Source organism: Protopterus annectens, chromosome 6.part1, assembly GCF_019279795.1.
Source record: "Protopterus annectens isolate FY-2018-M chromosome 6.part1, PAN1.0, whole genome shotgun sequence".
Lineage (NCBI taxonomy): Eukaryota > Metazoa > Chordata > Ceratodontiformes > Protopteridae > Protopterus > Protopterus annectens.
Window position 1 is genome coordinate 346,033,405 of NC_056738.1, and position 21,503 is coordinate 346,054,907.

At 41.0% G+C, this 21,503-nt stretch overlaps 1 long non-coding RNA gene across 1 annotated transcript in view; it reads right to left on the reverse strand.

Annotated features, from left to right (window-relative positions):
- The window catches only part of LOC122805548, a 344,744-nt gene extending 324,040 nt beyond the window's left edge, over positions 1 to 20,704 (reverse strand). Inside the window, exon 1 of the long non-coding RNA XR_006365380.1 lies at positions 20,570 to 20,704. This is a non-coding gene — a long non-coding RNA (uncharacterized LOC122805548). The remainder of the gene's footprint in view (positions 1 to 20,569) is intronic.
- Between the last annotated feature and the right edge of the window lie 799 nt (positions 20,705 to 21,503).

Consider the following 21,503-nt stretch of genomic DNA (forward strand, 5'->3'; position numbering starts at 1 on the left):
AATTGTCTAGATCTTGTAGCAGTTTGTTCTTTCAACTTAATTTTTGTATAGTATTTCTAATATTATCTTTATTGTATTGGATTATACTGCATTTGTATTGTACTGTATGTGGAGCTTTTCTCCCTGGGCATCTGCTGAAAATGGGTTCTGTAGACCCACTCAGAACATCCCGGTAAACAAATGCCAAATAAAATAAATAAATAAAATAAATACACTGCACATTGTTAAAGTATAGTTATAGGCTGAACTTGTCATAGCAGTAGATGTTCAAATGATCACTAGCCTTAGCCATATGGGTTATATTTTGCCAATTATACAACGACCCCCAATTAATATTCCAAAACGTGCACGCTGATTGGTCAGCATGCATGTTGTAAATCAGACTTATACTAATGGAAAAAGGTCCGGTCGCCCGGACTTTTTCCATTAGTATAAGTCTTTTTTTTTTTTTTGTTACAGCAATGGAGAAAGCAAGATCTCTGTTGCTTTTTAGAAAGTGTTTCGCAATGTTAAAGGAGTTTAACATAGCGAGAGCTTTAAAAAAAGCAACGGAGAAAGGAAGATCTTCATTGCTTTTTTTAAAGCTGTGTCACTATGTTAAACTCCTTTAATATAGCGAGACACTTTCTAAAAAGCAACGGAGATCTTGCTTTCTCCATTGCTTCCACACACAGCTCTGATGTACTGCGTAAGCATACGTATGTGCTGTACATCAGAACTGCCGTAGAACAACAGACAGCTGCGGAAGGGCAGCAAGGAGGCATTATACAATGCCATTATTTAAGAAAAGTTTTTTTTCTTAAATAATGTCATTGTATAATAGCAATAACCCACTTCTGGGTATAGGTAATGCTGGATTTACCCACAGTTGTCTTTGTTTGGCCACTCGGGCTTCGCCCTCGTGACCAAACCACACCAACCATGGGTAAATCCAGCATTACCCACACCCAGGTGTGGATTATTGCTTAAGTATATAACAGCTGGCCAGCTTCCATAGCTTCAGGATGCTCTGAAGGGCTTTACATCCAAACTTTCAAGCAGCTCGAGTTGAGCTGATTAAAAGGCAAGTTCAGAGCTTTCCTGCCAACAAAGAGAGGGAGGCTGAGCTCTGAAAGGACAATGCTAGGAACAAAAAAACAAATAAATAAAATAAATGTCCACACCTTGGCATAGGTTCATAAATTCATAGGTGCATACTAGGCTAATAACCCTGGAGCCTTTACAAGCCTATCCCACAGGATTACTCTGGTATCGTGCCACATGACCTTAATTCCTAGTGCCTCTGTTGGGTAGAGCCACTGGAATGATTCCCAGGGTGAATTTTCTATTTCTCATCCACTCATCAAGATTTCTCTTGAAGAGGGCCAGTGAGGTGCTCTGCTTGACATATATGGGAAGTCTATTCCATAGCATGGGCAGTCTGTGGGTTATGAACATGTCCCTCCAGCATGTTCTGTTGACTGTGGTAATGAGATTGAGGTTTCTGGAGTGTGTGGTGTGGAGGGATTGGGATTTCTTTAGATGTAGCATTTCTAACAGAGCTGGGTCAGACATGGCTTTATAAGTCAAGCAGAGATCACCTCTAAGTAGGCGATATGAGACAGAGAATAGTTGGAGTTTTTTGAGTCTGTCCATATAGGACAAGTGTTTAAGGCCTATGATCCTCTTTGGAGGTACATTTGCAGCCTCTCCAGTTGTTGCAGGTGTTTACTGAGTTACATGCCAAATGGGGCATTGTACTCGATGATTGGCCGGTACTTTTCTGTTATCGGGGCAACAGTTTAAATGTGGTTAGACAGGTCCAAATGTAGACACAGCTCAACCACATTTACATTGTTTGCCTGTTAAAAGACTAGTTAAAAAAAAAAAAAAGAAATTGTTGAGAATGTGAAGCCTGCTCTCCATACACACAAAATAGAAATGTACAAAAACACATAGTGTGCACATACAGTCATTGAGCCATAAAGATAGCTGAAAAGATGTGATTGTCATCCTGGAAACAGCTGCTCGCTAGTACACATTTTTTTTTAAAGTCATCTACTGCTTTAAAAAGGATTCATTGACAATGGAAACAACCATTGTATATAAATCCATGTATACTCTATTGTACAAAGTTAGGAAAAATTTTATTAAAAGCCTAAGCCCAGTCGCAAATGTTGTGTTTTCTAAGCAGTTCATGAAAAAAAAAACAGGTGCATAGCAATCCGGAAAACTACCTCTCAAGTCACTGCTCAGTGATTGATTATCATACAACCTGGAGGTTTAGAGAGATATTTTTGTAGATGCTGTTTTCTAACTTTTTTTTTTCATTTTCGCCTGTGTAATTTATCGGGTCAACAGTTTCAATGTGATGATTCAGCTGTAATTACTTCCTTAACATATCTGTTAACCAGATGTGTAAAGATAACTTCGTTTTTTTACACGTATTATTAAAAGAACAATTTTTTACACACAAATCTGGTTAACAGCTGTATTAAGGAAGTGGATTACAGCTGAACGATCATGTTGAGACTGTTGGCCCGATAACGGAAAAGTACCGATTGGCCTAATGAAGGAAGAGTAGAGGGAGACAATGACCTCTTTCTTCCTGGATGCAAAACCCTTCATAATGAGATGTAGGACTTTCTGACCACAGTGGCAACGGGTCTATATTATAACATTGAAAACTACAAAGATCGAATGTTATAATATAGAACCATAAGCATCGAAATCCACAAACATCGAACAGTCAAAATAGGATTTTTTTCCAAGGGAAAAAAATCGCTATTCCGAGAAACATACACACAACACAAACACACACAAAAAACAGCAATCCACACACATACACTTAAAATCCTACACCTAAACTAAACTTTACATACACTACTAGCTATCCACTTACCTTAACCCAACCCTAACCCTACGGTCCATCACTATTGCATACTCACCTCACCCGTGCCCTAACCCTAACTCACCTAACCCGCCCCCCAACCCTAACCTACACACAACCACACACTTACCTGACCCGCTCCCTAACCCTAACTCACCTAACCTGCCCCCTAACCCTAACCTACATACAATCGCACACTTACCTGAACCGGACCTGTAACGTTCCAACATATCAAAAGCTGAAAACAGCGAAGACACAGCAACGGACCACCGAATTCTACCTGGGAAAGAATTCGGTGTCCTGCACCTTCGATGTTTTCAGCGTTCGACAAAACTGGTTTGATATTATAACATTCACACTTTATAAAATTCGATGTTATAATATAGACCCAGTGGCAACGTGGTGATCAAAAGTGAGGTTGCTGTCAACCTATGTTCCCAGCTGTCTTATAACGCCTTCTCTGCTCAGTGGACTACCATCAGTGTGGTAATTCAAGGGAACCGGGTTTTTCCCAAGGGAGATAACGACACATTTTTTGGCATTGAGCTTAAGGCCATGGTTCTGACACCAGTCACTGGTGTCATTGAGGCCTTTCTGTAGGATATCAACATCACTTGGGCAGTTAATAATAGCTCCCAACTTGCAATCATCTGTGAACTTTGCCAGCCAGAGTCCCTTAGTTTGGGCCTGGACTTCAGAAAAGTAGATACCAAACAGGAGAGGACCCAGGACCAAACCCTGTGGGACTCCACTTGTGACTGGTCATCAGTCTGACTTGGAGTCAGCTACTTTCACACTGTGGGTTCTATCTGTGGGCCAGTTTGCAACTCACCTAGTGATATAGGGGTTGCTGCCTCGCTTAGTGAATTTTTCTGTGATTCCTGAGTGGGGAATGGTATTAAAGGCCTTGGCCAGATCAAGGTAGACTGTATGAACCACCTTGCCTTCATCCACAGCTCTGGTGACTGACGCAAAGAAGTCGACCAAGTTGAGCAGGCATGATCTACCCTTCACAAAACCAAACTGTGTAGGATCCAGAGTTTGGAGATTCCCTATATCCTTGTTTATTAGGTCCATGATGATGTGTTCCATAGCTTTGCATATCAGACTCATCAGGCTAATTGGGTGATAATTCCCGGTGTCTTTAGTCGCTCTGCCTTTGTGGAGAGGGATGACTGTAGAAGTGCGCCATTCGGTAGGGACAAAGCCTGAGGTGAGGCTGTGATTGAACAGGGCACACAGGTGAGGTGCCATTTCACTCTGTAGTTCATGTAGAACACAGCCAGGGATATTGTCAGGTCCCACAGGAGCTGTATTCTTGGCCTTGGACAATGTTGTTTTAACCTGTGCAGCAGTAATACTGTGTGCCTGGCAATCTACTGGTATTGTGATTTGTCCTTTGGGGAGGAGGATAAAGTTACCACTGAATCTGTCGGCCAGTATCTTTGCAATATCTGTTGGCTCGGTATAGGAGGTACCATTGTGCAGTAGCTCAGAGCAAATCTGGGTATTGCCAGGCAGATTCTTTACATAACTATAGAAGGCCTTGTGGTTGTCTGTACTATATGCTGCAATTCTGTTTTCATAGCTAGCGTTAGAGGATTTGATGAGGGATCTCAACCTTTTGTTGAGGCCAATAAGGGAGTTTTTCCAGTCTTGGGACTTCGCCTTATTCTGCATCAGTTTCCTCCTTCTGTTGTTGAGTTTGTTTATGGCAGGGGACCACCAGATTGGCTTCATTTTTTTTTTGAGGAGAGCGTCTTGGTTCTATTGGGTATTGCGAGAGCCATGCATTTGTGTATGTGTTCGTACAGTGCATTGGTATATGATTCTGTGGTCATTCAACTATTCTCCATTTGCATGGATGCTGTAAAGTTAGCCACCTCTGTTTTTTGGAGCCTAAGGTTAGCTTTGGAGAGGGTTTTCATGGGGGTTACCTTTGTGGGGGGTGCTGGGAGGGATGTGGATTTCCAAGGTGATTAGTTTGTGGTCAGATCTAACCAGGGAGGAGTTGACTACTGGTGTAGAGCAACGGTCGCCCATGTTAGTAATGACCAGGTCAAGGATGTTACTACCTCTAGTGGGGGTAAGAATGAGCTGGTCCAGAGCATTGGAATTAATGAATTCCAGAAAACATTGGGTAAGTGTATTGGTACATAATTAGTTTTCCCAGTTAATGGCGGGGTGGTTGAAGTTGCCCAGTATGAGAGTGTTAGATTGGACCCTAATATTCTCCAGGGTGCTTAGGAATGTGGAGTGTAAGCCTTGGACATGGTTGGGCACCTATAGCAGGCTCCGACCTGAATCGCTGTCTTACCCAATGTTAGCTGCACCTGAAGTATCTCAGATGCATTATGTTGGGCTAACAGTCTGAAGGTGTCCACATCCTTTATGAATGTGGGAACACCACCGCCTTTGGAGCTTTGGTACAAGTTCTGAGGCCGAAAGATGTGGAATGACTTATGGCCTGGTAGTGCAGGGGTGCTTTCTGCTGCCTTGAACCAGGTCTCTGTTACAGCACAAATGTCGATGTTTTCCATTTTAAGGAGTGCTCCGAGCAAGTGCATTTTGAGTCTTAGACTTTTAGCGTTGAGCATCATGACTCTCAGATTGCATTTGTTTGTAGCTGTTACGGTGGTAATTTGGTCTTTATAATACCACCTAAAAAAGGCACTATAGGGGTGGCAAGAGCCTTGGCCAGTATCCGGAAGCCCATGTGTGACAGATGCAGGCCATCTCTGGCAAAGCATCATGGTCTGTCAATCATGTTATCCCAGGCAGACAGATACTGGATTCCCTTAGAATGACACCAAAAACTTAGTCAATTGTTGAAATCAATAATTTTCTGGTTGTACTGTGGTATCATTCTGGGGGATGGTAGGATGCTGCTCAGGGCTAGGGTCATACCCACCTGGGCAACATACTCCAAGAGCTCCTCCATGTCTCTTTTTATGTAGTCCAGGGAGGCACATCTCCAGTCATTCACACCCACATGTACAATGACAGAGTCATATGTGTACCTGTTGTTAAGGGACCTGAGTGCATGCGTTATGTGGTGGATCCTGGCACCTGACAGGCAGCTTACTGTTACTTTCTCCTTATTCAACCTAGTGAGTGGGACATCAGTGTGCCTCTCTATCGAGCCACCTATGACTAGTGTGTTGGGCATGTTGTTTTTTTGCCTTAGGGGCTTTGGTTGAGTAGCACACTGTTTAGGAGAGTTATGTGTCTCGTGATTAGTGTTGTGTTGTGGTGGTCAGGTCCGTTTCTGCCTTGGAGGTCTCTGCTGTCCGAGTAGATTTTTATTGAGAGCCTCCATGAAGGTGGGATTTTGTTTGTGTTTTTATGTGAAGGCAGTGCTGGTGTGTGTTCTGGAGGGCTATGTGTTTCATGTGGTGTGGTGCAATTGTTGACCTTCTTCTCTTGATCAGCTGCTCTGGTCTTGGCTGGAGAACGCTTGGCTTCCAGTTTGGATATATAAGTGCATCTCTCACAAGTCTGAGTGTTGGGAGGTAAGAGGAGAGGGTTGTCAGTGTACATGAGGCAGTTGCTACATTGCCACAGGATGGCCAAGTTCACCAGGTTAATAGGAGAAAGCACATGGAACTGACCTTTAGACATGCCTGGAGGGGTGGGGCATTAATAAATACTGGAGCTGTTTCCTTGTAGAACTTTTAGTACTAGTAGCACTTTTGTGTGCTACAATAATTGCTGCAAGGAGTCTGGTAAAGTGCTAAACTAATAAGCTAGTAAAAGTGCAGGAGAGGAGAGAACTAGCAGATCTAGGTGAAAATTTGAAGAGCAGACTTTGGCACCTCTCAGAAGCTTACAAACAGTCCTGGATACAGGAAATCTGTATCTGAACTAGATTAGTTACAGAAAAGGTGGGAAACAAGTGCAGATGTGGACTTTTAAACCAAAAAGTTGAAAGAGATGGAAAAAATTGCCAAAATGGACAATAAGTTACAATTTCTGGGCCAGAAATTACTCCTCCTGTGGTAGATAGGCTAACTAGTGCTTACCACTCCCATTGATAAGCTAGAAGACTTCCCTCCAACACAGAAAGGCTTAGGGGGCTAAGAAGCTTACAAACAGTCCTGGATACAGCAAATCTGTACCTGGACTAGACTAGTTACAGGAAAGGTGGGAGACAAGTGCAAACATGGGCTTTTAAACTAGAAAGTTGAAAGAGATGGAAAAGCTGGACAAACAGCCAATAAACTACAATTTCTGGGGCAGAAACCACTCCTCTTGTGGTAGAAGGCTACCTTGTGCTTACCCCTCTCACTGATAAGCTAGAAGGCTTTCCTCCAACACAGAAAGGCTTGGGGGCTCAGAAGCTTAGCAACAGTCCTGGATACAGCAAATCTGTATCTGGTCTAGACTAGTTACAGGAAAGGCAAGAAAGAAGTGCAAATGTGGGCTTTTAAACCAGAAAGTTGAAAGATATGGAAAAATGCCCAAACGGCCAATAAACTACAATTACTGGGCCAGAAACCACTCCTCTTGTGGTAGATAGGCTATCTACTGCTTACCACTTCCAATAAGCTAGAAGGCTTCTCTCCAACACAAAAAGGCTTGGGGGCTCAGAAGCTTGCCAACAGTCCTGGATACAGCAAATATGTATCTGGACTAGACTAGTTACAGGAAAGGCAGGAAACAAGCTTAGATTTTTTTTTTCAGAAAGCAGCTAAAACAGCACTAAAAACAATTCGAATGAAGTGCAAGCTAGTACACTTGAGTGCGTAGCAGTATTAAAGCAAATACAGTTTAAATAAATGCAATTTATTCAAAATGTATTCTAACCCAGCCACTGGGGGTTGCATAAGCCAGTGCATTTCTTTGTGCCAGTCCCAAGCCCGGATAAATGGGGAGGGTTGCATCAGGAAGGGCATCCGGAGTAAAATTTTGCCAAATCATACATGCAGACAACAGTACAGAAATACATACCGGATCGGTCGAGGCCTGGGTTAACAACGACCGTCACCAGTACTGTTGGCAAACAGAGTGCTGGCTGAAATTGGGCTACTGTTGGCCGAAGGAGGAGAAGAGGGGGAAGGCATGCCCGAAGGCAGGTAAAGGCTAGGATTGTGATAGTGAGGATCAGAACTTTGACTATTGGCAGTATGACTAGTATAGGGAGAGAGCTAGCTGATATGATAGACTGAAGGAAGGTTGGTATATTGTGTGTGCAAGAGACCAGATGGAAGGGGAGCAATGCTAGGTGTATCGGAGGTGGTTTCAAATTGTTTTATCATGGTGCGGAGGGCAGGGGAAATGGTGTAGGCATTATCCTGAAGGAACAGTATGCTAAGAGTGTTTTGGAGGTGAAAAGAGTGTCGGATAGAGTGATGTTTATGAAGGTGGAAATTGATGATGTAATGACGAATGTTGTAGGTGCATATGCTCCACAAGTTGGGTGTGCGATGGATGAGAAAGAAAAATTTTGCGGTGAGTTGGATGAAGAGGTGACTGTACCCAAGGGTGAGAGACTGGTGATTGGAGCAGATTTCAATGGGCATGTTGGTGAAGGGAACAGAGGGGATGAGGAAGTGATGGGTAGGTATAGTGTTAAGCAAAGGAATGCAGAAGGTCAGATGGTAGTGGATTTTGCAAAAAGGATGGACATGGCTGTGATGAATATGTATTTTAACAAGAGGGAGGAGTATAGGGTGACATACAAGAGTGGAGGAAGATGCACACAGGTGGATTATATCTTATGTAGAAGGGCCAGTCTGAAGGAGATTGGAGACTGTAAAGTGGTGGCAGAGGAAAGTGTAGTTAGGCAGCATAGGATGGTGGTTTGTAGGATGACATTGGTGATCAAGAAGAGGAGGATGAGTGTGAGGGCAGCACCGAGGATCAGATGGTGGAAATTGAAAAAGGGTACTTGTGAGGTGATGTTCAGGGAAGAATAAAGACAGGCACTGAGTGGCAGTGAAGAGTTACCGAATAGCTGGGTAACTACAGCAGAGCTAGTAAGAGAGATGGCTAGAAAGGTGCTTGGTGTGACATCTGGAAAGAGGAAGGAGGACAAGGAGACCTGGTGGTGGAATGAAGACGTACAGGAGAGTATACAGAGAAAGAGGTTGGCGAAGACGTGGGATTGTCAAAGAGATGAAGAGAGTAGACAAGAGTACAAGGAGATGAGGCATATGGTGAAGAGAGGGGTGGCAAAGGCTAAGAATAAGGTGTATGAAGAGTTGTATGAAAGGTGGGACACTAAGGAGGGAGAAAAGGACCTGTACTGATTGGCAGAGGGACCGAGCTAGGAAAGATGTGTAGCAGGTAAGGGTGATAAAGGATAATGAGGGAAATGTACTCACAAGTGAGGAGAGTGTGTTGAGCAGATGGAAAGAGTACTTTGAGGGGTTGATGAATGAAGAGAATGAGAGAGAGAGAAGGATGGATGATGTGCGGATAATGAATCATGAAGTGCAGTGGATTAGCAAGGAGGAAGTAAGGATAGCTATGAAGAGAATGAAGAACGGAAAGGTTGTTGGTCCAGATAACATACCTGTGGAAGCATGGAGGTGTTTAGGTAAAATGGCAATGTAGTTTTTAACTAGATTGTTTAATGAAATCTTGGAAAGTGAGAGGATGCCTGAGGAATGGAGAACAAGTGTTTTGGTACCGATTTTTAAGAATAAGGGTGATGTGCAGAGCTTTAGTAACTACAGAGGGATTAAACTGATCAGTCACAGCATGAAGTTATGGGAAAGAGTAGTGGAAGCTAGGTTAAGAAGGGAGGTGATGATTAGTGATCAGCAGTATGGATTCATGCCAGGAAAGAGCACTACAGATGCAATGTTTGCTCTGAAAGTGTTGATGGGAATGTACAGAGAAGGTCAGAAGGAGTTGCATTGTGTCTTTGTGGATTTAGAGAAAACATATGACAGGGTGCATAGAGAGGAGTTGCCTTATTGTATGAGGAAGTCGGGAGTGTCAGAAAAGTATCTAAGAGTGGTACAGGATATGTACAAGGGTAGTGTGACAGCAGTGAGGTCTGCGGTGGGAGTGACAGATGCGTTTAAGGTGGAGGTGGGGTTACATCAAGGATCAGCTTTGTGCCCTTTCTTATTTGCAATGGTGATGGACAGGTTGACAGACGAGATCAGACAGGAGTCCCCGTGGACTATGATGTTTGCAGATGACATTGTGATCTGTAGTGAGAGTAGGGAACAGGTGGAGGAGACCCTGGAGAGGTGGAGATATGCTCCAGAGAGAAGAGGAATGAAGGTTAGCAGGACTAAGACAGAATATGTGTGTGAATATATGTGTGTGAATGAGAGGGAGGATAGAGGAATGGTGAGGATGCAGGGAGTAGAGGTGGTGAAGGTGGATGAGTTTAAGTACTTGGGATCAACAGTTCAGAGTAATGATGAGTGTGGAAGAGAGGTGAAGAAGAGAGTGCAGGCAGGATGGAGTGGGTGGAGAAGAGTGTCAGGAGTGATTTGTGACAGACGAGTACCAGTAAGAGTGAAAGGGAAGGTCTACAAGAAGATAGTGAAACCAGCTATGTTATATGGGTTGGAGACAGTGGCATTGACAAAAAGGCAGGAGTCAGAGCTTGACGTGGCAGAGTTGAAGATGTTAAGATTTGCACTGGGTGTGACGAGGATGGACAGGATTAGAAATAAGTATATTAGAAGGTCAGCCCAGGTTGGAAGGTTTGGAGACAAAGCCAGAGAGGCAAGATTACGTTGGTTTGGACATGTGCTGAGGAGGGATGCAGAGTATATTGGAAAAAGATGCTAAGGATGAAGCTGCCAGGTAACAGGAAAAGAGGAAGGCCTAAGATAAGGTTTATGGATGTGGTGAGAGAGGACATGCAGGTGGTTGGTGTGACAGAGCAAGATGCAGGGGACAGAAAGAAATGGAAACAGTTGCTCTGCTGTGGCGACCCCTATTGGGAGCAGCCAAAAAAGAAAAAGATTTGAAATGTATTCTGAACTAAATTCAATTGTTGTTTTATTCAACTCTGAACAGTTAAGAAGTGCCAAAAAATATACTTATCAGTTGAGAAGCACACTCAGCACTCAGTCAGAACACAAGGAGATTTCCTTTTTTTTTTTTTTATTTTAGTAAAGTGCAAGGGGAGGAAGGAAGAGAAGAAGATAATTCAAGGTTAAGAACCCAAGTGGGTTGGCCTTCTGAAATATTCTCTCTATATTAGGTGGAATGAACACTAGACTGGGAGGAGTGTCCCAGATCAAATTTACAGTAGGGGCGGGCAACTGCAAAGCCACCAGTTATAACAAACACCACAGGAGTAAGGTGCATGAGAGGAAGAAAACCAGTTTCAGAAGAGATCAAAAACAAACAAAAAAAAATACAATGCCAGCAAATATATAAGATAATTTAGTCAGCAAATATATAAAATAATTCAGTCAGGCAAAACATTAAAACAATGCAGAACTCTGAAAAGTTAAAGTCCAAGAATTCTACTTATCAGTGATTATATTTCCAGATTGTTTGAGAGCACTCTTCAGGCAGAACACAAAAAGTTGCTAACAGTGTATGCAGAAATTTATAAACAGGAACCATTTTAAATCAGCAAGCCTTGAAGCAATCAGATAAAAAAGCTATTAGACCAGTTTTATAAACTTTAACACCACCACAGAAATAGGGGGCAACCAGTTTCAGAAGTGTTCAGAAACAAAAAAACAATGCCAGCAAATATATAAAATAATTCAATCAGGCAAAAAATTAAGACAATGCAGAACTCTGAAAAGTTAAAGTGCTAAGAATTCTACTTATCAGCGATTATATTTCCAGATTGTTTGAGAGCACTCTTTCAGTCAGAACACAAGGAGTTTCTAACAGTTACTAACAGTGCATAAAAAATACTCCATGCATATTGACTGAAACTGAAAAATATACCAAAAAGCAATGCAGATGGGAGGGTGGAGCTGCTACCACAGCACTAAACATTTGAACATATACAGAATGGTCCTAGCAAAGCCTGAGCTGGACTTAGAGAAGTAATCAAGCTTATAGTGCTTTGTAAAGGTGTGCACAGAGGGCCAAGTAACAGCTTCTAGAATACTTCTAGAATACAACCCTTTCCAAAAAGCCCTAGATTAAGCCAACTCCATGGTAGACTTGGCGTTGACCCTCCATAGAATAGATTTGCTACGGTGAATATAATAAATGGTAATACCCTTAGACAACCATTTCCATTTGGAAATAGTTTGTTTTGACACAGTTTGTCTCTTCTTACCATTACAAGAAATGAATGTAGCTGATGGCATAGCTAGAGCAGGAGGCACCGGCATCACCATGCATGAATGCAGTTGATGGCATGGCTAGAACAGAAAGCTCTAGCATCACCATTTAAGAATGCAGCTGATGACATGGCTAGAGCAGGAGGCACTGGCATCACCATGCATGAATGCAGCTAATGGTATGGCTAGAGCAGGAGGCACCATCATCACCATGCATGACTGCAGCGATGGCATGGCTAGAGCAGGGGGCACCGGCATCACCATGTGCTGGCATGCATGAATGTCTCTTTGCGATTTTGCAGAAAGCTTTAAGACTTCCTTTGTCAATGCTCCCTTTGATGGCTCCAGTTTACTTTGCCCAAAAGTAAAGTACACACTAACCATGAGTCAGCTAAATGGTAAGACTCTCTCTCTGCAGTGTGAATCCATTTTTCCACCCCTCAGAGATTCTAATCTAGGAATCAGAGGGCTGTTAAGAAAATGTGGCTCCAGAAATGACACAGCTCTTATCTGGACAAACCTGGTGATAGACCTTCTTGTGGTAGAGAAGGAGGCTATTACAATGGACATCACCCTAGAAGCAGAGGCAGACAGCATAATCAGGGATTTTGTGGTCCTTTACCAAGAAGCCCTTTCAGTGCCCCTGAAGGGCTACCTGACTGCTGCACTCTGCAAGTAGCTGGGAGGCACCTGCCTCTGCATCCAGAAGCCTGGCAAAACATAACAATGGATTCTTGGGTGCTAAATATAATTTCTAAAGGTGATCCATACACATTGGCATAATGGCTAAGGTGTTTATCTCATAAACACAGGGTACAGGGTTTGATTTTTAGCTTTGAGATGAGAAATTTAGCTAGGCTTAAAATGACCTCTAAGGGCAGATAGTCTAGTACTGACCTGTGAACCTATTTCATACCATATTCCCTTCCTCTTATAAAGACAAAAAAGATCCTGATGTTCTACCCAACCAATGGGAACACACAGTGGCAGAAATGTCCACACTGCTAGAAAACAGAGTAATCCAAATGGTCCTCAAAGACCAGACAGAATCGGGAGTCTACTCAAGGTTTTTTTTTAGTACATAAGGAAACAGGGGACCTCAGACCCATCTTGGAACTGAGTCACTTAAACTACAATATGAAGCAGACAAAATTCCAAATTGTCACAATTCAGTCCATTTTGCTCTGAGGAAGGACAACTGGATGTGCTCCACAGATCTCAAGGATGCTTACTGTCATGTAAATATAGTGAAGAGTTTGAGAAGATTCCTCCGTTTCCATCTGTCCCATGGTTGAATCAGATGAAAATCAGCAAAACTGGATATGATACCAGGAACACTGAGTACGCCATTTCACTGTATGTAGCAAAGCAGATGACATTTGTTGTTATGGACAAAAACAACAACAGGCTTTTCATTGTCCCAGCTGATTGGCAAAATGAAAGTGGACGTTTGTGCACTGGTTAAATATACTATGCCGTACTTCTGATATGATAGGCGTTTAGTTGTTACTGCTGAGATCAGGCTTGAAAAGATTAGCACAGCATGCATCCCCATAATGTGATTATAAAGATTACTAGGAGCATGCACATGTACCACAAGGAAGAGTAATGGGGGCATCAAAAGAAAAGGTGTGGAGCATTTTGGTTCATACAGCTGTGCTGCTGCATGAAACTGCAGGGAAGACATCAAGTCTCCAAACATAGCCAGTGGCACTAACATTGCACAAAGGCAAACATAATGGTTTCTCAAAATTTAAAGAATGCTCAGTAAGTATGCTGGTACGGCACCGTTCATATATCTGACAAGCTACATATGCATATGTTGTAAAGATTGACACAATGATCCTGGCCTTCAGTTCAGGAACAGGATAGCGCAGTAGCAGGTGTCATGCTGAGCAAATGAACTGATTATGCAGATATCATGACTCCTCAGTCAATGAATGTGATTGCCTGTTCACTCAAACACAGCGAAGAGGGTGATGTGATGCACAGTTATGGTATCCTAAGTCAGAGACAATGACTTAGGATATTCACAGGTATAGCAACAGTTTCATCAAATGCAGTGTGATAAATCTTACATGAAGTAAGTGCTCACACTGCACAGTAATACCCACATGGTACTGGTATCCCAAAGCAGTTAAATGCAATCATGGATGCATACCTCTCAACCACTTAGTATACAAATTCAGGATAAAGCTAAAAATAATGGGGAACAAGGCCCATATCTTGGTAATATTTTAAATATTGAGCTTACATAATTCAAAAGTTGCTAGGTTTAGCATTAGCATACATGTTCCAAAGGATATGAAGTCTGAAACTAAAATGTATGTTAGAATTTGGGGACTTCAGTCTTCGATGACTTTCCAGAAAACCACAAACTTTATCAGAAACAGACCAAAAATATGATGCAAAAATCTGGACATTATTTGAAAATCTGGAAAGTTGAGAGGTTAGATTAACAGTAGACCATAAAATAACTCAAAAGACCCAAACATGTATATGTGTGACTTCTATATTGAAATAGAGGTCACACATGTATATGTGTGATCTCTATTTCAGTATAAAGATAACACTGGCAGGTTCAGCACAACTGCACATTGAGGTGTAGACTAGTCATATCTGTCTTTCAAACAAATGCAGATAATATGGGTGTCACTGACTCTTTCTGGCATCATATGATGACATCTCTACACAACTAACAGCAAATACAATCAAGTATCATTATCAAAATATTCCCCTTCCTACATCTGACCACATGACAGCATCATTATGCTTTCAAGACACAGTTTTAAACCCAAACTAATCCCAACTGTTATGCACACGTATGGCAAAAAACATCCTACAGAAGGGGAGCATCATAATAAGACACATTTGATAGCCAGGAAGGCAGGCCTACTGGGCACGCAATTACTTTTCAAGGGGGCAGTCTCTGGTTAAATTACTTGCTCAAGGTGACACAGTGAACAAATAAGGGTCAAAGCAATCAAACCTGTACCCCAGGAAGATCAGAAAGTGCTGTATATGTGACTGTTAAAGTAATGGTAGTACAAAATCAGATGGGGGATGAGCAGTTTGCCATCAGAACATGATGCAGCACAACTGACTTGATGGCTGCAGTAAGACAGAGGAGAAGAAACTGGAGAGGATGACAGAGTCCAACTGTGCATTCCTAGACACTGAAAAAAACTTAAAACAAGGTCCCAAGAAAGTTGACTTGGGCAGTCCTGCGCTGGTTTGAAGTACTGGAAGCACTGGTAGGATTAGTGAAGGCTATGTACAAGGACCAAATGACCGAGTGACCAGACTCACTGAAGGGTTCTCAGTGGAAATGGGTGTGCACTAGGGTTCGTCTCTCAGCTTACTGCTGTTCATACTGGTGATGGATTAGATTTGCAAGCAAGTCAGAGGGACAGATAAAGCTGCTTTATGGAGATGTTGAGACAATGCAAGCAGACAGTGAACAAGACCTTCAGCAACTGAAAGAGTTACAGAATGTGATACAGAAAGCATACTGAATGAAACTGAAAGAAAAACAAGGAAATGCTCATGGGAGCAAAACAGGAAAAGCAAAAGAAGCTGAAAACTGAGGTGGTCAAAGCTAGAATTAGAAGGACTGCATCAAAGTGACAAAAAGTGTCATGGGTAGTGTCTGACAGAAGAATGCTAAAGAAGCTAAAAGTAAAGTGTACAAAGCAGTTGTGCAATCAGTACCTCTGTATGGTACAGAAACCTGGGCAGTGAATTCAGAACAGTACGGAACATAAAACTGATGGAGATGTGGGACAGATGAAAATATTAGGACATCAGAGCAGAAGCCAGATTAGCTCTAGGTGTAGAGAAGATCAAAGACAACAGAGAACAGATTAAGGTGGTTTGGGTACAGGTGCAGGAAAGCAGAAGATGATCTGGTGAAGAGAATTTTGAAGAAACCATAAGAAGACAAGAGTAATCAAGGATGTGCAGCCAAGAATGCCTGTGACAATCAGACATGATGTCAAAAGAAGGTGAGAGAGTAGCACTGAATTGAGAGAGGAGTTGACAGTTGATTACACACCCTGACCCCATGTAAAGAAAGCTGAGACTGTGATGAAAATTATGATCACCTGACCTTATGTTATCTCTTTTACACTACCAGATATAAAAAAAATACAAACTTTCAGTAAACTTTAACTTATAACCTTAAGAAAAGGGGTACTGGCTATCTTTACATGAATAAGCTAAACTGTGATGCATGTGAGGCAACCTTACATTGTGGATTGCGGAAATAACTACAACATATATGTTACTAACATGCTTTGGAAACTTGAACCGCAAAGAAGTCCAGTAAAATTAGGCAGTTCTGAGTACAAGGGATCATCCAATACCAACAGCTAAGAAAGAATCATGAAAAGCAGATATTGTAGAAAAAAAAACAAAGGATAAAAGTAACATTAATCATGTAAATTACTACAGCAAGCAACTGTACTGTTCTCAGCAATACAAATAAAATCATAAAATACTAGGATGTGCAAGCAGATAAAAATAAACCTGCCCAAATAGTTCAATAGCAGTAGTAGCAGCAGGATTAATGAAGGATTGTCAAGCATACTTAGACATGCTACTGATACATGCAACTCCATAAAAACTGCAGGAAAAGGCAGTTCTGGATATCTTGCTGGTACTGAGAAGAGCACTTGTGGCTGATATCAAAGACTGAAGCAACACTAATGTCACAAGCTTTAATCAAATCCTGACACAGGAATGGAGTCCACTCCTATCACATTAGAAGACAACTAAAACATTTGAACAAATAAACAATTGAGGAAGCAGCCTTATCTTTTTCTCTTGCTCCTGCAGTAGGTAGTGGCACCTTCAAAAAGCACACAAATGGGGGTTATGAATGGTGGGCCATTGGCTGTCAGAATGCTACCTCCAGTGAATTGCTTGCAATTGGTATCACAATGGGTATTACTTAACTGATGCGAATGGCAGAAGTGACATACACTGTGTGTCCTGCATGACAACTTCGGTGAGGGAATCTTCTTTCTCACTGGCACATAGGACTGGAACGTGTGTGTCCTCACTTCCACCTATGACCACATGCAAATTTTAATGGACACCACTCATTTGACTTTGCAACATGGCAAATTCTGCTAATTATAGGAAGGATGACAAAAGTTCATGGGAGGCTTTGTTGCAGTAAAGTGAAAGTGGGACGCCCTGTGTATCTAAAGTATTAATGTTCTGTAATGTGATGGCTTGCAGTTACGTATTGAACTATTGATTGGATTACAGAACTTTAAAAAACTAAATGCAAAATAAGAAATTATGGAGTATAGCAATAATCTTTTATCAGTAGAAGCATATAAGCAAGGGCAATGGAGATACAGTAACCACATACCTTAAACAAAAATAAAATAAAATTCCACAGGAGCACTTTATAATCCCACAACAAAACAGATGCGTGTGGCAACTGAGAGAAATAGAGTTCCCTCAATTGCTCATCCTGTTTTTACTGCATGAAGAGGAAGAGTTGAAGGCTCTGCTGCATACATAATTTAAAGAGGTGTTTCTAGGGCAAAAAGGACTGGAGGGGGCGGTACTGGTGCAGTAACAGGCCTGTACTTCAGCAGCAAAATAGGGGAAAACAAGAGCCGTTCATTGCAGCACTCATACATTCGAAGCGGCATTGTGAGATAGTTACAAGATGGAAGATGGCTGGCACTAATGGAGACCCATATAGGACGTTTGATGAAAAATAGTCAAAATTATGACTTTCACTAGCAGTAGCAAAATTTTACAGTGGTAGAATCAAAAGATGGGGAAGAACCACCTGTACAAAATGAGGAGACATGTTCAGAATCACATAGTGTTCCTTTAAGAGGCATCTCATCTTTCGTGATCATAGACACCTAAAGATTTTCCTTTGGTATGAAGTTTTTAATAAGAAAATACATTTGGTAATTTGTTCAGTCCAGTGTGCTACATAGCCAGACACCTGTTCTTCAGTGTGCCATTGTTTAGGAGTAGTAAATTAAGGTGAATACAGAGAAGGGTGCAGAGGGTACAGAAGATGATTTTCATTCTTTCCAATTAGCTTTTCTTTCAGTGACATAATACTTGCAGAAGATCAGGTTTTAATTATCAAACTATCCTTTCTTCTGAAGCCTTTCTGAGAAACTGATGAAGGTCTCACTCAAACTGACATATTTCAGGACTAAAACGCTTCAAAACAGATTTGCTGAATGTGTTTGTCATTTTTCTCTGTCAGATGCAAGTGCAGTTACAGACACTTGATTTAAAACATTCATTGTGAAACCAAAAATCTCTTTCTCTGGCCTTATTGTGTACAAGTTGGACTGCATACAAAACATTTTGGTGCCACAACAACATATGTTGGTGAGCTATAACTATGCATTATCGTCAACCATCTGCTACAAAAGGCAGATACCGGTGGTCACAAAAACAGTTAGTGTGTTAGGATATGCCTTACATGCAACTGGATGTATGTTCTGCAGCTCCACTCTTTAAGGACACTTTATATTTAGTGGCCACTCTGCCATTTTTACAACCAAGGATGTGCCTAGATACTTTAAGACCACCTCAGGGCAATGGGGACTTTTTGACTTGAATTTCTTTCCTTTCTAACATCAGATAGACTGCCCCTATTCCTCCGTTCCCAGAATCAGTTATGCTACCTTCTGTTCATCACCACCTGCCTAACCATAAGTAACCTGGCTCCTTTTTTGGCTAGTCTAAATATAGGATCATACACTTTAAAGATTTAATACACAAAAGTGGTAAAACCTGGAAGTAATACAAAGAGGATAAAAAAAATCTACTTCAGTTTCTCCAAACCTTTTGTACATCCTGTACACAGAGGTAGAGGTTTTCTATAGAAAAAAAAAGAAACAGCCACAGATCCATATACTGAAATATTTGGCTAGATGGTTCCTGTCCCTCTCTACCAATCTGCTGAGTACAACACTACAGTTAATAAATTTCAGAATGGATTCAGAAAAGGCCACAAAGGCAATATTGCTATATTATCAGCTCCGTGTAGATCTTTTGACAGTCATAACAATGTACATGCCATGTCTCTTGAAACGTTCAGAGCTTTGAATACTGTAAGCCACAAATGCCTTATAACAAAACGTACCATGCTAGGGTTAAATAGTAATACAGTGATTCTTTTCTCTAGCTGCTTGAATAACCAGAAATGCAAAGAGAAATGGCTATCAACCTGCTTCACTGAATTTCTCTGCCGGCAAAGGAGTATAGAGTGGGGAGTATAGTATGGGAAGTATAGACTGGGAGTACAGAGTGGGGAGTATAGAATGGGGAGTATAGAGTGGGAAGTATATCCTCAGTCTGTTGCTTTTTCCCTTATATGATAACTCATTGTCCTTACAAAGGTCAAACCGAGGGCTAGGAGCAGGGTGTAGCCAGGCATACTATTTGTATCTACTGAGTACATTTGTTTTGAGAATCATATAAACATGGCTTTTTTCAGGTTATATTATGTCTACAACTGTCTAAATGAATGCCTTTAACAACAAGTACAATATTGCTAATCTAAAGACAATATTTTTAATTGTTTTAGGGGAACAGCTGAATATGTTACTTAAATTTAATAAGTGCTGGGGGGGGCAGAATTTTCAGAGATGTGTCCATTTTTAAGTGTCAGGTGTCCAAGGGGCGGTAGCACTAAGAGCTTGCAAGTACAAAATGAAATTTACTTGCTACACCCCTGTCTAGGAGTAATCCAGTATGTTTATGATCAGGAATAATACTTTTATATAGAAATAAGTCACTTTCCATAGCTCATGTCAAGCTGCAAGATGGATTCTCTAAGAGTTCTTGTTTCTTATTAAACAACCCCATCCAAAAAAATCAGACTTCTTCTGTATTAGTTATTATTCCAATATCCATTCACCAGACCTCCTAAATCTTCTAGTTGTTGCATATTTGGGAGACATACATATTTCCTCCCATTGTTTCTTTGTGAATTGCTTATCCAATCTCTCTTCCCAATCCTTTCTAACCTCCTCTGATTGATTCTTACAGTTACCATGCAATATTTTATATGCTCTACTAATTATTCCTTTTTTTTTAATGGCAGACTCTGTTCTAAATCTTACAAAAACTATACCAGTCCTTTGTTTGTTTTCATTTATATACATGTTTGATTGACTATATTGTAAATGATGCTTTAATAAAGATGTTTCTTGTTTAAAAAAGGTCAGGAATTGAATAATTTATGCAATGTCGCTTATGTTACATGATATATAGCAATATATGTGAAGTACAATGTTTGTAAATCTGAACTTGTTAATACAGTTTGATTACTTTTACATAAATGTAAATTTGCCTTTGTCACAAGTGATGATTCAATAAAGGTGTTAAAAAATATCCATTCACCAGACCTTGCCTTTCCTACCAATAGTGAAGCTCTTACAGAATGCATGGAAACCATTAAAACCTCGGTTATTACCAGCTCTGTGACAGACAGCAGTGATGCTCAGAATATGACTCCATCATGTTAACACTTCTGGAACTTCTCTCCCACAGGCCTTCACTGAACGTAGCTGGACAACCAAACGGATCTTACAATTAGGATGACCTTGATGGCCTTGAGTGGAGAACATGAAAAATAATTAAATAAATGCAAATAAATGAATTTCAAAATTATGTGCACCATTTATGTTAAATACTGTATTTGTGGTCAACAGCATTTTATTCGTCCACAGTCAACCAGCTACTGGACCCCTGAGCAATTCTGGAAATGAAACAAGATAACAAAAATTCCATCGAGTCCCACAACCTTCTTTCATGAGCAACACCTCTGCAGGTGTCTAAACTATTTAGTCAGCACTTACTGTCCCATATTGTATATGTGCTCTATTCCTCTATAAGCAACAGTATAACAATGTCCCTAAAATACTCCTTTAATATATATTTAATTACCCCATCAATTGTGATGTCCACAAACTTTACTGCCAGCCTTCAAACTCTCCTAATAATGCTAAACGATTTCCTTATATGGTATGTAATTGTAAAATATTTTTCCATATCTTATGTTCAAAATGCTTTATCATATTGCTGCATTTGTAAATACACTTTGCTAACTTCTTATGTGATTTTATTCACCTGGGCTGTGGCTATAAATGGTCCGAAGAGGTAAATGCACTAGTAAACAAACAAAAATAAATATTTCTTCAGCTGTCACCACCTCTTATATGGTGCAGAACTTTACTAAACATGAGCCCTTATCAGTTATTGAGTTTGTATTTAAGGTGGTCGGTGAAAAGGAAATGTGTATTTTCGTACAAAGACCAAACCTTGTGCTTTACCACCATTTGATGACCCCCCCCCCCCCATTTCTCTATCTAATGGGTACAGCTAAAAAACAGTCAGGACTCTGGTTA